This window comes from Aquarana catesbeiana, linkage group LG03 (assembly GCF_042186555.1).
Source record: "Aquarana catesbeiana isolate 2022-GZ linkage group LG03, ASM4218655v1, whole genome shotgun sequence".
NCBI classification, from domain to species: Eukaryota; Metazoa; Chordata; class Amphibia; order Anura; family Ranidae; genus Aquarana; species Aquarana catesbeiana.
Genome location: NC_133326.1, coordinates 77648047 through 77664644, shown reverse-complemented (window position 1 = coordinate 77664644; position 16598 = coordinate 77648047). Strand labels below are relative to the sequence as shown.

The following is a 16598-nucleotide window of genomic DNA, read 5'->3' as shown; positions in this document are numbered from 1 at the left end:
CCTAAGCTTACGGCATCATTAGGGACTGTCTACCTGTTATTTACCACAAGCCGAGTAGTGGGGGCCAACACTGTGGTAAGCAACACTGTTTGTACTGGCAGAGCTTCTGGGTTGAGCTAAATGCTGCTCATCTGTGCCACCTTTCTGTGCACACCCTGGCCATTAACATCTCCTATTCCAAAAATATGAGCAACACCAGGTATGATGTAAGCAGCAACATGTTGCACTGCAACTTGTACAGGTATCCCCTGACTCTCTTTACTCATAACTGATGGAAAGTGATAACTATGACCATCTCATTTCATAGTTGGTCTTTAATAAAACATGACCAAAAGGTAACCTCAAAACGCAAGGTCTCCGCTCAAGCACCTGTAAATCCACCTGGTGTTTCCTGCAAGGGGTGCTGGCTAAGCAGGGGTTAGTCTAACTCCTCACATTCTGCGCATATGCATATAAAAAAGTCCCAAACACTGCACACCTAGCAAAGCCATTAGTAAACAGGTGAAAGCAGCCTCAGCCAGCTTCAACCTAAGTCAAGACCCCAAGAATTGCTTTGGATGAAGTTGCTTTCACCAGTTTACTAATGACTTTGCTAGGTGTGCAGTGTTTGGGACCTTTCTCTATGTGTGACCAAAAGGCAAGATGTGGAAAACCCTAGTGTGCTTAGAATTCAAAGTGCAATGCATCCAACTTGCTAGGACACTCTGAGGGAAAAAGACAAATTACAACAGTACCACTCCTACTGCAACTCTGTAAATAGGACTTTAAAAAGAAGAGATGCTGTTGAGCTCCATGGATGAGGGCCCAGAATTGCCCCAGCCCCACACAATTATCCTCAGTACTGTTTATCTCCTGAAAACAAACATGCTGTGGATGTTGCTCAAGAAATTTAATGCCAACCCAGCTCTAATCAAGTGACTTAACTAGACTTATAAAGTCACAAGGATGAAGACATCTTTAGAGAAAGACAATTTTTACATATCTGTACATCCTATTCCCAGGTGGAAATGAATAGGATATCTCAAGGTTATAAATTTGTGACTTTTTCATGAAGAACAAGGTGTGAAATTATGTTATTAACAGCAAAGTGACAAAATAATATAAAATAAATATGATATAAAATAAAATAACAGCATAATGACAAAATGAACAGGCCTTATGCAACGTTAATACAAGAAAATTAAGTCCCAGCCCACATTAATGCATTAGGTAAAAGTCTCCTTTTCCTGCTGGTCCTGAATTACTGAAGAAGGTCATTAAATGATTAAATAAAAATGGATACCCATGTACGAAAAGGAAAGATTAAAGTCATCAAAATCTGATTTAAAGTTAAAAATAGATTGTAAATGCTGGCTAGAAAATAAACTGAACCAATGCGTTTTGTTTACTTAGTTCAGTTCGGTAAAAAGGTTGAGGATGCGTCTACCAGAGACCAAAAATTTAGAAATTGCATATTTTCAGCACAAAGGTCCCATAAGGATGCCGGAGAGAATCTTTATAACACATGATTAGCATGTAATATTAAGGCTTAAAATTACATCTTGTAGCTACATTTAAAATTGCAGAATATATACAGCTTAATGCCACTAATTCCTGATCTGACGGGGTCGCAGGCAGGGTTTCAGTTTTCAAATTTTATCTTTAGAGAAAAGTCAAAGTTGAGTTCCACCACACACTGCATAGCAGAGCTTTGGTTATCTCTTAAGAGGTGCCCTGTGTTAGGAGTGAAGGATATTCCTGTGCAACGAACGAACAGTACACTATTGAATATCTGGCTATTAAAATGTCATATTTGTATACAACAATCTGAAATTGAGGCTGCATTGCCCAAAAAAGTATCACACCTAACAGATACAAAATTAAGCTGGCCATTCAATAATAGAATTTTGTTGGAATATTTTTATTTTCAGAACATTCCTTAGATTTTCTAATGATTAGTGGGGTAATATCGTCATTTTCTACAGTAGTAATGAGAATATTTCTCAAACGAATGTGGTTTTCATTCAGGACAATTGTGCATATTGTAATGAGTCTGGGATTTCATTCAAATAGTGGGTCTTCAAAGTCATATGGCATGTCGCAGATTATTCTCTTCAAGTGGCAGTGACTTTGAAAAGGTGCCTGCACTACTATGATGTTACCTTGATCCACAGAGTTTAAAGTCGGATCAAAGTCAATGAAAACTGTGCAAATTTGGAGTTGCGCTAGTGTGAATGACACCTTAATGATGGCAAGAAAGAATGTTCTGACAAAAAAAATTTCTTTGAATGTTCAAATGAAAATTTAACTCTGTATGACCAAGCTATGGGTAATAAATATCCAATTATCAATCAAAGCTGATAGTTGTCATATATGTTGCTTACCTGGAGCTTATCACTGATTCACACTCCATCATGAGCTCTGGGAAGACTTCACTTTGTTTCCCAAGATAGTCAAGTTCCTGGAAGAAAGAACACAATGAATAAATCTCATAATTAATCCAAAGGGCCAGTAAGGTAACTGTACCATTTTGTAGCAGAGTAGAAAATAAAACAAGATCTGATCAGTGATTTTTTTCTTCAGAATTAATATTAATATTTTTATTAGCCATTTAAATAACTCTGTTAGGCACCAACTGCAACTAAGATGACCAGATAATATCACTTCGTAACAGTCAGGTGCACAAGGAAGAACTGAAATACAAAAACTGGACCTGTCTGCCACTAGACTTCCTTATGTCATTGCTGAGCATTGATGGGCCAGGAAAAAGTACTTTTCTTCAATGATACAAAAAAAAAAAAAATATAGGATAGCTTACCTGTAAAATCCTTTTCTTGGAGTACATCACGGGACACAGAGCAGCCATAGTAATTACTATGTGGTATATACTCCACCTATAGGTGAATGGACACTGGTACACTCAAGACAGTATGTTCCCCCCTATATAACCCCTCCAACACAGGGAGTACCTCAGTTTTTGTAGCAAAGATAGAGATATAAAGAGAAAATTATATATATACACACATACATACACATATGCATACATACACATAATGATGTACTCCAAGAAAAGGTGTTTTCTTGGGCATACATAGTAATTACTATGTGGGATGTCCCAAAAGCACTGCCTCTGAGGGGAGGGAGACACATATCAAGCAAGCCGTCATCAGACGCGAGGACCTATACTGCTGCCTGCAGTACTGCGCCCAAAAGGCGGCATCCTCTTGCCACCTTACATCCACCTGATAGAATTTTGTGAATGTATGCACTGATGACCAATGTTGCAGCCTTGCAAATCTGAGTCATAGAAGCCTGGTGATGCACCGCCCAAAAAGCACTGACTGCCCTGGTAGAAAAGGTGGAACTTTCCTTTTTAGACCATAGGCCTGAACAATAACCTGATGAATCCATTTTGAAATGGTTGATTTTGATGCCGCTTGCCCTTTCCTGGGGCTCTCTGGAAGCACAAACAAAAAACATTAGTTTTTTGTATTTGAGCTGTCACCTACAGATAGGCTTTTACTGTTCTCACTACATCGAGAGAGTGCAACAATCTTTCTTCCACAGAACGAGGTTGTGGAAAAAAGGAAGGCAGGGCAACATCTTGATTCAGATGAAAACCTGACACCACCTTAGGTAGAAAGGTTGGGTGAGGACGCAACACCACCTTATCCACAACTAGGTATGGTTCTTTACAAGAAAAAGCTGCCAAACCTGATACCCTTCTTGCGGAAGTTACTGTAACTAAGAACACTAATTTCTTTGTCAAAAGAACCAAGGAAATATCGCGCACTGGCTCAAAAGGCAGTGTTTGCAAAACTGACAGAACCAGATTCAAGTCTCATGGGCACAAAGGTGTCCTAACTGGTGGAGCCATGTGCATTACCTCTTGTATAAAGGACCAGACCAAAGAATGGGAAGCAAGCGGCCTTTGAAAAAACACTGACAAGACTGAAATCTGACCCCTGATTGTACTCAGGGCCAGCTTCATTTCTACCCCCAACTGAAGGAAGGCAAGAATTCTACTTTTGACATACTTCCAAGGATGCCATCTTTTGGTTTGACACCAATATAGGCATTCCAGACCCTATAATAAATGGTTCTGGAAGCTGGCTTTCTTGCATTAATCAGGGTAGTTACCACAGAACCTGAAAGCCCCCGATTCTTTAGAATGTAGGCCTCAATAGCCAAACCGTTAAATTTAGCGATTGTAAGGCAGGATGGAACACCGTCCCCTGTGACAGCAGGTCTGGATGATATGGAAGAGTCCATGGACTCCCCTACTGTCATCCTTAAGATCTCTGCATACCAGGATCTTCTGGGCCATGCTGGGGCTACTAGAACCACCGGCTTCCGTTCCTCTTTGATTCTGCGAAGCCACGGTAGCAGCTGAACTGGGGGAACGCATAGCTCAGTGAAAACTGATCCCGCTGGGTCACTAACGCATCTGTCCCGTATACGAGTGGATCCCTTGTCCTTGACACAAAGTTGTCCAACTTTCTGTTTAACCTGGAAGCCAATAGATCTATGTCCGGGGTACTGCAACTTTGGCATTTGGCCAAAACAATGTTGGGGTGTAGAGACAACTCTCCCGGGAAAAATTTGTTGACGGCTCAAGAAATCCACTTGCCAATTCTCCACCCCTGGAATGAAGACTGCCGATAGGCAAGGTACATGCTCCTCTGCCCAGGCCAGAATATGATTCACCTCCTTCTGGGCTGCATGGCTTCTGGTGCCCCCTTGGTGATTGATATAGGCCACTGCCGTGGCATTGTCGGATTGTACCCTGGCAGGACATCCTCGCAACCTGAACGTCCAGGCTATTAGCGCTAGATGTGCCACCCGAATCTCTAGGATGTTGATGGGCAAGGTCGTCTTGGACTCTGACCACTTCCCTTGGACAGTGGTTTCTTCCAGGACTGCACCCCAGCCCGAGAGGCTGGCATGCGTTGTTACTACCTTCCAAGTCACCGGCATGAGAGTTTCCCCTTCTGCAAATTTTTGGCCGTCAACCACCAATTGAGACTCTGGCACACCCTCAGGGTCAGACACATTGGGTGATCCAAGGCTTGGGTATCTTTCTTCAAGACAGACAGAATGTTGTTTTGCAACAGTTTTGAATGAACCTGGGCATAGGGGACCTCTTCGAATGAAGCCACCATCTTCCCTAGTAACCTCATGCAGAGGCGAATGGAAGGACCCTTCTTGCCCTGACCACCTCTCTTACAGCGTTGACCTTTGTCTGAGGCAAAAACACCCTTCTTTGGGCTGTGTCTATAACCAGACCTAAATACTCCAGCCTCCTTACCGGATGCAAGGATGATTCCTCTAGGTTGATAATCCAACACCCTGGTTTAACCGTGCCACTGACTGATCTACCAGCAACAGGTCATCCAGGTATGCCATTACTGCTATACCCTGGCCCCTTAGTTTTGCTAGTACTATGGCCAGAACCTTTGCAAATACTCGGGGAGAGGTGGCCAACCTGAAGGGTAAGGCCACAAACAAAGTGGTGGTGTTCTACCGCAAAACGCAGAAACGTCTGGTGAGCAGGAAATATTGGTGTGCATCTTTGATGTCTATTAACACTAGAAATTCTTCTCTCCGCAAGGTAGAAACGACTGACTGGATTGACTCCATGCTAAAGGAGCAGATGTTTAGGAACAGATTCAGATTTTTGAGGTCTAGAATAGGTTCGACACCTCCATTCTGTTTTGGTACCGTGAAGAGATTTGAATAGAACCCCATGCCCTGCTCCTTTGATGGGGTCTCTACGATTACACCCCGAGACATCAACTAGTTTAGTGCCAGAAATAAAGCCATTCTTTACCCTGTCTTTGGGAATGTTGGAGGAAACTTCTGAAACTCTAGTTTGTAGCCTAGGGCTACCACAGAGATGACCCATCTGTCTAGGATCTCTTCCTGCCAAGCGCCTGAAAACCACAGAAGTCTTCCTCCTCACTCGATCGAGCGGGGGTGCCCCTTCACAAGGAGGCCTTGGGATTCTGTTTTGTAAGGCTTCTGCCCCCAGGGCTTTTTCTGGCCTTGTACTTGGCCCTGAGGCCTACCCTTTGACCCTGACGGCGGAGGCCATCGCAACTGCCTGGAGGCTGATGTTCCTGGCATTAGTGAGGAAGCCCGTTTGTATGAAGAAGGCTTACCCTTTCTTTTGATCGGTAGAAGAGTACTCTTACCACTTGAAATTTTTTAGATGTACTTATCCAATTCCTCCCTGAACAACCGTTCCACATGAAAAGGGAAACCCAGCCAATCGCTTTTTACATGGCGATTCAGCTTACCAATGCTTTAGCCACAGAATTCTACGCACATGTACCAATAGGAGAGCAAGGCGTGATGCCTGGTGAATAGAATCTTTGATAGCATTAACCGCAAAACATAAGGCCCTTGGCAGCTCAGCTAGATCTCGGGCCTCTTCGCCTCGAGAAAGCACATCTTTGAAAACCTGCTTAACTTCGTCCTTTTGGGCTTGACAAACACCTATTGCTGCTACTGCAGGTTGTGAAACTGCACCTGCTATAGCAAATGAGGCCCTAAATAAAGGTTCCAGTCTTATCGGCTGAATCCGTTTTTTTTTTTTTTTTTAAAGTCAGCAGCTACAAAATACTGCAGCTGCTGACTTTTAAAATAAGGACACTTACCTGTCTAGGGCGCCCGCGATGTCGGCACCCAAAGCCCATCTGTCCCTTGGTCCTCAGATACTGCAGCCGCCATCCTCGGTAAGGGAATCAGGAAGTGAAGCCTTGCAGCTTCACTTCCCTGTTCCCTACTGTGCATGTGCGAGTCACGCTGCGCAATCTGAATGGTCCCTGCTGTCTCTGGGACCCATGTGTCTACCAGCAGACAGCCGGGGGGGGGGGGGGGGCGTAGCTTCTGCGGGAGTCTATGCCCGGAAGTGGGTGCAAATACCTGTATTATACAGGTATCTGCACCCCCCTCCCCCCTGAAAGGTGCCAAATGTGACACCGGAGGGGGGGGAGGGTTCCGAAAAGTGGAACTCCGCTTTAAACACCTGGACATTGTCCACTGGACAAGTCAGACTCCTATTTACAGAGGAGGTAGCTGCGTCTACTGCTGGCAAACTCCACTTTTTAGTGAACTTCTCTTCCATAGGGTAAAGAGAAAACTTTCTAGGAGGAAGAAAATGCGTATCTGGGTGATCCCAGTCTGGATATATTAGCTGTTCCAGTAAAGGGTGTACAGGAAAGGCGTGAGGATCCTGTGGAGGTTTTAGGGAACCCAGAGAGGAAAAGGAGGCCTCAGCTGCCTCTGCTGGGGGCAATTTATATCCAGAACGGACCAACTCTGTAAGGGACTGAACCAAAAATCTTTGGGATTGTGAGGCTGAAAAAGGCTCTTCTGAGACGGAGTCCTCAGAGGAGGAGACATCTGCATTAGGGTTGTCCCGATACCACTTTAAGACTGAGTACAAGTACCGATACTTTTTTTCAAGTTCTCACCGATACCGATTACAGATACTTTTTTTTAATGTCATGTGACAGTTTGACTAATGGGCACTTATAGGTGGCACTGATAGATGGCACTGACTGATGGGCATTGATAGATGGCACTGATAGACAGCACTGATCGGTGGGACAGATGGGCACTGACAGATATATGGCACTGATAGACGGCACTTATGGGCGGCACTGATAGGCAGGCACTAATGGGCACTGAAATGTAGCACTGATTGGCAATTGCTTAATAAATGACATGAATGATGAAAGGAGAGGAAGTATTTTGCAATGCTGTATGGCATAAAGCATTGCAAAATCCTTCCTTGCCTCATCAGTCATATCATTTAACATCTAGTTAAGTATGCTGCAATGCCCATATTGGTACACCTTGCACTTGGCTGCAGTAAGCCAGCAGCGGACATCTTGTTACACCCAGCCTGAACTATATGGGCTGGGTGTAACAAGATGTCCGCTGCTGGCTTACGGCAGCCGAGTACAGGATGTACCAAGATGGGTGTCGCGATGTTTACCCTCCAGAGACACGGAACGTCACTTCCTGCACCGAATGCGACGGCTCCAGTCACCACTGTGGAAGAAATATGCAGCGGCGCACTGCAACCTTGCCCCGGCCAGCTTACCCTCGTGTTCCACTGCTACCAGACCGATCTCCGTTCCACCCCCTCTCTGCCCGCCGACTTCCGGTTCCAGGTATCGGATCTAGCATTGGGAGCATTTGGGCGAGTACAAGTACTCGCCCAAAAGCTCTGTATCGGTCCCGATACTATTATCGGTATCGGGACAACCCTAATCAGCATGCCTCTCTCTTCCTGATGTCCCAAAGGTAAATCAACATCTCCTGCCCATTCCTGTTCCAATGCTGGAAGGTCAGGGGCAGGAGAGGAGGACCTGTCGCTTTTTCTCCCAGTCTGGGAAGAAGATGCGATCATCTCAGCAATTTTCATTTCCAGCCCAGCTAATGCAGAAGCCAAATCGTCCTTAGTGACGTATGCAGAGGCTGAAAAGTTGGAAGCAGCTGCAACACCTGAGGGTCTGGATGGCTCAGACTGGCCTGTCGCTTCAGGTCCTTTAGGGGAGGATGGTACTGTGGAAGCTTGACTAGGATCCTCAGACCCTGACCACAGCACCCTTGCGCTCCTCCCTGCTGAATTCCCCTTCCTACTTTGGGAAGACATAGTCCTAAGCACAAAAGCAGAGCTATTAACACCATGCATCCACTGCTGAGCTCTAGTCCAGCAATGAGCATTATGCCACTATAATTGCTCAGCCTGATGCTGAGTAGGTCTGCCTTAAGAATGCCTGTGTCCACTGCTCATACAGCTTACGTGCCCCACATATGCTCTGTGTCCTCTTCCACCAGCCACCAGATTGTTTCCAGCGTGAAAAACTTATGAGGGAGTGAGCCCTGCACCTGCGCCGTGCACGCCGGTTCTCGTGCACGCCGGCTGCTAAGCCACGCCCCCTGCGTCGGGGGGGGGGGAGCTCTTCTAGGGGGGAACCTGGAACCCCATACCTCTTCTGGTGGCTGCAGAGCAGGCTGTTCCAGGCTATGACGCTGACACTGAGCAGAAACTGGAGAAGCATGGTAATGTTAAACTCTGAGGTATGCACTTTCACACCCTCTAGTGGAAACAACAGACAAGACATAATCCACTCAAATAGAGAAGTCCACAAGTGAACCTAGGCTCCTTAGGATCTTCTAAATTTACCATTCCCACCGTAGGATACTGCTGGAAATCCCAGACAGACCCAAACTTCACCCATCACAGTGGGTCATGTCATGACAGGCCTAAAAGGACTGGGTCCCTTTGGTATATGGGGTTCCTCTTCTTTGGACCTGTACAGCACCCTGCCAGAGCAACCCTTGGTATAGTATATGTGACCAAGGCACTGGATCCCAGGGCCCAGCCCTCAAAAGAGGAGCATTACAGGTATGAAACCTCGATCTTCATCGGGTACCATTCACTTTGGCACTTTGAATGGATCCGATAGCATAGCCCAACGATCCTGTCAAGGATCTTTGTAGCGGAGCTTACTCTTAGCACATCATTACCCGTGACCAACACCTAAGACAATGGCAAAAAAACTGAGGTACTCCCTGTGTGGGAGGGGTTATATAGGGGGGACTTCCTGTCTTGCGTGTACCAGTGTACATTCACCTATAGGTGGTGTATAACCCACATAGTAATTACTTTGACTGCTCTGTGTCCCGTGATGTACGATAAATAAAGGTTCCCAAAGTGTGCTTTATCTAAGCGGTCAAAGCTGTGCTGTTCATCTCAAACACCATCATGCTTTTTTTTTATCCAACTAGAAATCTTTAAAGAACTGAAGATCACCCGCTAAATACATAACAAGCTGGGAAGGTGCTTTACTTACCAAAAATGTGTATTCTTTTTCAGCCACTTTTGAAATCCACACACATTGGACCTTTCCCTATTTACTAAATTTCTCATTGGCATCCATCACTGCATGCTGATGTGAAAGTATCTAACACTGATTAAAAAAAACTAACTTACCTTTTCTATGCCCACTTCCCGGGTCCCCTGAAGGCACTAATGACATAGTGCTGGACGCAGAGGTGACCCCTGGGAGGGCAACGTCACTAGTACCTTCAGGGTGATCCCATAACTAGCCTGCAAGATCTCTGCACACGTGTGAGATGAAGTGCATGATGTTATTCACTTCATCTTGCTCATACGCCGTACTGCATTAAACTTGTTTGCTGTTTAAAATAAGAAAAAAAAAAAAAAAGTGGCCTTTCCTATAGGGGTGTTGGGAACTTCCTGCAGAAATACCAATTAAACAATGCAGGTACAGAACACAGGCTCAATACTTCTCTGAAGGCCTAACTCAGTAAATCATACTGTTAGAGAACATAAGTGCTCTATTTTTCTCTTTCTATTATTACGCATGCTATAAGCTGCGCTTCTGAGCAACAAGAAGCAAAAACCCAATATATGCTCTTGTAGGGGTCAAGGTCCAAAAATATGTGTAAACAAATTGCCCACATCTTCTCACACCTAACCTAAGGCTGCCTCAATCTCAAGGCCTTGTTCACACTGCAACACATTACCTCACCCTCAGTAATGCACTTTAGATGTAAGTTGAGGTGTGCCACAGTGCAAAGTTAAATACAATCCAATGCACAACTACAGTGCGCTGCCATACACACACACACACACACACACACACGTGTGCAGAACAGATGCATTGCCCAGAAAAAGGAAATTGCACAAGATCTTTTTTGTGCATTGCAATGTACAGAATTATGTTGTAAGTGGGCTCTAAAATCCTAATCTAAATGAACCCTTTAAGTTTATGTCTAGTCAAAACTTTTTATTACGAAAGGATAAGAACACCTGTCAAGTTTTTATTGCCCTCTGTGGTCCCGCTATGTAGATTCACCCTCTTTGTCCAGGTAACCATTCTCATTGACACAAAAAGTGATTAGAAATCCAAAATGTTCAGTGTATTGAGACATATGACCCTAGGTGCTGGGCACTGGCATGCCCTTGGACCCATACAGTCCTAAACTAGGGGTCACCAAACTACAGCCCTCCAGCTGTTGCGGAACTACACATCCCATGAGGCATTGTAAAAATGACCTTCACAGACATGACTAGGCATGATGGGAATTGAATTGTAGTTCCTGAACAACTGGGGGGGGGCATAGTTTGGAGACCCTTGACCTAAACCATGGGGAGTCCACTCTTTTGCCCCTAAAACATAGAAGGCCAACCAGTTGTCCTACTGCGGGGGGTGGGAGAATGAACGAGTCTTCACAGCTGACCCCTCTGCGTTTTCTTTCCATACCCTTCTCTCACCCCTTTCTCTTTCTAGACACTATCACAATAGCTTGTGCCCTGCCTTTGAGTGATTGAGAGTATGTCTACTTTTCTAGTCTGTCAAACACTTAAAGGCAAAAAAGGGAAGACCAACATGGTCTACAAAATCAATGAGGAGATGGCATTCAACGAGACAATAAATAGCAGAAGTTAAATCATCGCCATCTCCAACTTGATTTTGTAGACCATGTTGGTCTTCCCTTTTCTATATATCTAACCTCTTGTATTGATATGTGAATACTGACTCTGCAAGTCTGATATTTTGTATTACATCAATGAAACTGTTATGAAAAAAAGATGCAAAATTTTGCACTTGTCACCTGAACAAAAGGTGGGGGTAAATCTTCCAATGGGGCCACCTGTTCTTGATGACTACCCAAAATGTGGGATTTTCTTTTACTTTCACTTTCCATGATAACGGTCATCGGGGCAAATAGAGGGGGTGACTCTCTCCAACAGGGGCACATAAAAAACAGATATTGATTCCAATCCCTTTCCACTGTATCAAAAAAAATGCTTTTAGTTATACTTTAACCCTTCCAATATGCTATAAAAAAAAAACTAAGGGTAAAGAAAGGTTTGGCCTGGTGCAAATGATTTTGACAGGCCACCTGGTAGCTTCACGGGTGCCATCTTGCTGGCAATGACAACTGCCATGGAAAATGAACAAGCATGCAGCAGGAGAGCCAGAAAAGTGTCTGAATTTCTTATCACTATTTGTTGTGTGCCTGTGATTCAGCAAACATTAAAAGACAAAGAATCAACATAAAGCTGGCCTTACACGATTTCAAATTTGGGCAATTCCTGAAGAAGCAGATGAAATTCACATAGTGGGTGGCCCTGTAGTCCCCTTACCGCCTGACATCCTTCAACTGAAAAATTAAAAGGAGTTGGGCAGAAAATTGTCAACTGAACAGCAGCTGCATCCAATTAGATGTATCTGCTGTTTGGGTATTCTGACAGCTACTAGTGGCTACAAAAGCACAGCACAGAGAGATTCATCCATCCAGACAAGCCAGATGTGGAATCCTACATATTTCCCTTATAACATGTGTCCATTGAACAAACACACTGAGGTTTAACCACTTGCTTACAGGGCACTTAAACCCCCCTCCTGCCCAGACCAATTTTCAGCGCTGATGCACTTTGAATGACAATTGCGCGGCCATACAACACTGTACCCAAATTACATTTTTATCATTTTTTTCACACAAATAGAGCTTTCTTTTGGTGGCATTTGATCACCTCTGGGGTTATTTTTTGCCAAAACAAAAAAAGATGGAAAATTTAGAAAAAAAAATAAAAAATCAAAGTTTTATATTTTGTTAAAACATTTTGCAAACAGGTCATTTTTCTCCTTCATTGATATGCGCTGATGAGGCAGCACTGATAGGCACAGATAAGACGGTACTGATGGGCACTGGTAGGTGACAATGATGGGCAGCACTGTTGATGAGGCACTGATTAGTGACTTGATAGGTGGCACTGTGGGCACTGATAGGCGGCACAGATGAGTTGTCCACAGCTCTTCCTGAGCGGGACCGATGTCCCTGTCTTCTGCCGGTGATCGGCTGCTTTTTCCCCCTCACGCTATCACCACTTATGAGCCTATTGGGCTACTGTGATATCTCTACTCTTATACTTTTTCTATAGGCAACACTATTAGGCGTGCACTCTTTGTTGCCCACAGACAGATTGCCCTTAAGTGAACCTCTCCCCATCCGTGGACTGCATCTGACTAGATTTCAGATCTTAATAGGATTATGATATTTGAAAAACATACATATTTTTCAAGAAACACCATGAATAAGTTTGATGCTATCTGGTCAAAGTGGCTTGAGTCTATGTCCCTGGCATCGGTAAAGACCAATCTGTACTATGTATACTGCAATATCAGATATTGGGCTGTAGGTGACCATCTTAATACAGCTATCTATGGGTAAATATATATGTTTTTGGTTTGTCTTTTGTGGCCACCTTCAGTGTAGTGTCCATTTTGGTTTATGTGATTCTGTTTGGATAATTTGTTTGTATTGTTTTAATGTTGTTTGCATATAAAAAATAAAAAATCTGATTTAAAAAAAAAAAAATAAGGTGCTACAGTTTGCAATCTCTTTTACTAGCAAGGTTTCTTTTTCAAAAAGTGCTGACCACAGTATTCTGAGCTCCAGAAAATATTAACATTTTTTGTAACAAGTTTAACCACTTGACGACCGCCTCACGCCGATGTACGTCGGCAAGGTGGCACGGACAGGCAAAATCACATACATATACGTGATTTGCCTTCCGCGGGTGGGGGGTCCGATCGGTCCCCCCCCCGGTGCCCGAGGCGGTCGGCATTTGTTCCCGGGCGATGAGAGGTCAGGGGGAGGCCATCCATTGTTGGCCACCCCCTCCCGATCGCTCCCGACGAATGAAAATGCTTCCTTTCCCTCTGTAATGTAAACAGAGGGAAAGGAAGTGATGTCATCCCTCCTCGAGCCGGTCTTTTTGATCCGGCGCCGAGGAGAGAAGACATCAAGTAAGTCTGCACAACACTACACTAACAGTAGAACACGCCAGGCACACTTGTCACCCCCCATCACCCCCCGATCACCCCCCAGTACCCCCTGTCACTCTGACACCAATAGCATTTTTTTTTTTTTTGCATTGGTGTCAGTTTGTGTCAGTTACAAGTGTTAGGGCAGTTAGGTTAGCCCCCTTTAGGTCTGGGGTACCCCCCTTAGGTCCAGGGTACCCCCCTAATAAAGGTTAACCCCTTGATTACCCCCCGTCACCAGTGTCGCTAAGCGATCGTTTTTCTGATCGCTGTATTAGTGACACAGGTGACGCTAGTTAGGGAAGTATATAGGTTCGCTGTCAGTGTTTTATAGCGACAGGGACCCCCATATACTACCTGCTAAAGGTTTTAACCCCCTGATTGCCCCCTAGTTAACCCTTTCACCAGCGATCACCGTTTAAGTGTTACGGGTGACGCTGGTTAGCTAGTTTGTTTTTTGTAGTTTATTATAGTTTATTACAGTTAATTATAGTTTTAGGGCACCCGCCGTTTATTACCTTATAAAGGTTTAACCCCCTAATTGCCCGGCGGTGATATAAATTACATTTTTAGGGTCAGCTACGGTCTGCGTCGCCCCAGGCAGCGTCAGGTTAGCGCCAGTACGGCTAACACCCACGCACGCAGCATACACCTCCCTTAGTGCTATAGTATCTGAGCGGATCGATAACTGATCCGATCAGATCTATACTCCCCAGCAGTTTAGGGTTCCCTGAAACGCAGTGTTAGCGGGATCAGCCCAGATACCTGCTAGCACCTGCGTTTTGCCCCTCGGCCCAGCCCTGCCCAGCCCACCCAAGTGCAGTATCAATCGATAACTGACACTTACAAAACACTAAGCACACATAACTGCAGCGTTCGCAGAGTCAGGCCTGATCCCTGCGATCGCTAACAGTTTTTTGGTAGCGTTTTGAATCAGTCGCTGACAGTCAGGAGCTTTTTTGCCTGTGAGTCTCACTAGTGTACCCCTAAATTTAGAGCCCAAAATGGCAAATCGAAGGTACACTAGTGAAGAGGCCTACACGTTTCTGAGCATGACAGATAGTGAAGAGGAAGTCACTCATCTGTCAAGTTCAGGCTCAGAATACGAACCTGTAGAGGACAGCGGCTCCATGACAGATAGCTCTGACGACAGAGTTGTGGTCCCTGCTAGAGTCAGGCGTACCAGACCCCAATCTTCTTCTTCTGTCCTTGAAGTGCAAGAACCGCAGGGCTCTCGTATGGAGCAGAGCAGTACTAGTGCCGCTATTCCTTCTGGTGAACTGGCAAGCACCAGCGGCCTAGTACACCCTGGTCGTACATCCAGCACTGCAGTAACACTTGGTGACGTGGCGAGTCCCATAAGTGCAGTTCAAGCTGGTGAGGTGGCAAGCACTAGTAGTGTCCCGCTGCCACCAAGAAGACAAAGACAGCCCGTCGTGCCCATAGTGCCCTTCCTGCTGCATTAGCCAATCTGAATTGGGAACCCACCACTTCTGCAGCACCCGTACTTCCCCCTTTCACTGGCCAACCCGGAATTCAGGTGGCAACAGTTGACTTTACGCCACTGGATTTTTATTCACTGTTTTTCACCGAAGATCTCTACAGATCTATTGTGGACCAAAGCAATTTATACGCTGGTCAACACATCGCCGCTAATCCCCAGTCCTCCCTTGCCAGAGCTTGGAGACCAATTACGGTCTCCGAATTTAAGACCTTTCTGGGCCTTTCCCTCCTCATGGGGTTGAATAAAAAGAGTAAGTTGCGGTCATATTGGTCCACTGACCCAATTTACCATTCGCCCTTGTTCTCTGCTTCCATGGCCAGGGCACGATACGAGCAGATTTTGCGGTTCATGCACTTCAACGACAATGAACTCTGTCGTCCTCGTGGAGACCCTGCATACGATCGGCTCTACAAAATTCGGCCCCTCGTAAACCACTTCAACCAACGTTTTGCAGACTTGTTTACCCCCCATCAAGTTGTCTGCATTGATGAGTCCCTGATTAAATTTTCTGGCCGCTTGTCATTCAAACAGTACCTTCCCAGCAAGCGTGCCAGATACGGGGTCAAGATGTATAAGCTCTGTGACAGGGCCACAGGCTATACATATAGTTTTATGGTTTACGAGGGCAAAGATAGTCACGTAGAGCCGACAAACTGCCCTGACTACATAGGAAGCGCTGGCAAGATAGTGTGGGACTTGGTGTCACCCTTATTCGGAAAGGGGTACCACTTGTACGTGGACAATTATTATACGAGCGTGCCACTTTTTAGTCACTTGTTTGATCAGCAGATTGGAGCATGTGGCACCGTGCGACCTAATCGCCGGGGCTTTCCCCAGCGGCTTGTAGATTCCCGTCTTAGGCTCGGGGAGAGAGCCTGCTTGAAGTATAATAATTTGCTCGCTATGAAGTGGAAAGATAAGAAGAATGTTTTCGTTCTCACCTCCCTTCATGCAGACACGACGACCCAAATTCCTACGGCGACTGGTGTTGTGGAGAAACCCCTCTGTGTCCACGAATACAACCTTAATATGGGAGGGGTGGACCTCAACGACCAGTTGTTGGCGCCATACCTAGTTGCCCGTAAGGCCAGACGCTGGTACAAAAAAGTGTCTGTTTATTTATTTCAATTGGCTTTGCTGAACGCTCATGTGCTATACAGAGCTTCAGGACGGACTGGATCCTTCCTTAAATTCCAGGAAGAGATCGTCAGAGCCCTTCTGTTTCCAGACGGTGC

General features: G+C 45.2%; 1 long non-coding RNA gene across 2 annotated transcripts in view; it reads right to left on the bottom strand.

Annotated features, from left to right (window-relative positions):
* LOC141131452 (uncharacterized) overlaps positions 1-16598 on the bottom strand; it is a 154527-nt gene that overhangs the window by 122039 nt on the left and 15890 nt on the right. For both annotated transcript variants that reach the window (XR_012242779.1, XR_012242778.1), the window contains exon 3: positions 2364-2440. This is a non-coding gene — a long non-coding RNA (uncharacterized lncRNA). The remainder of the gene's footprint in view (positions 1-2363; positions 2441-16598) is intronic.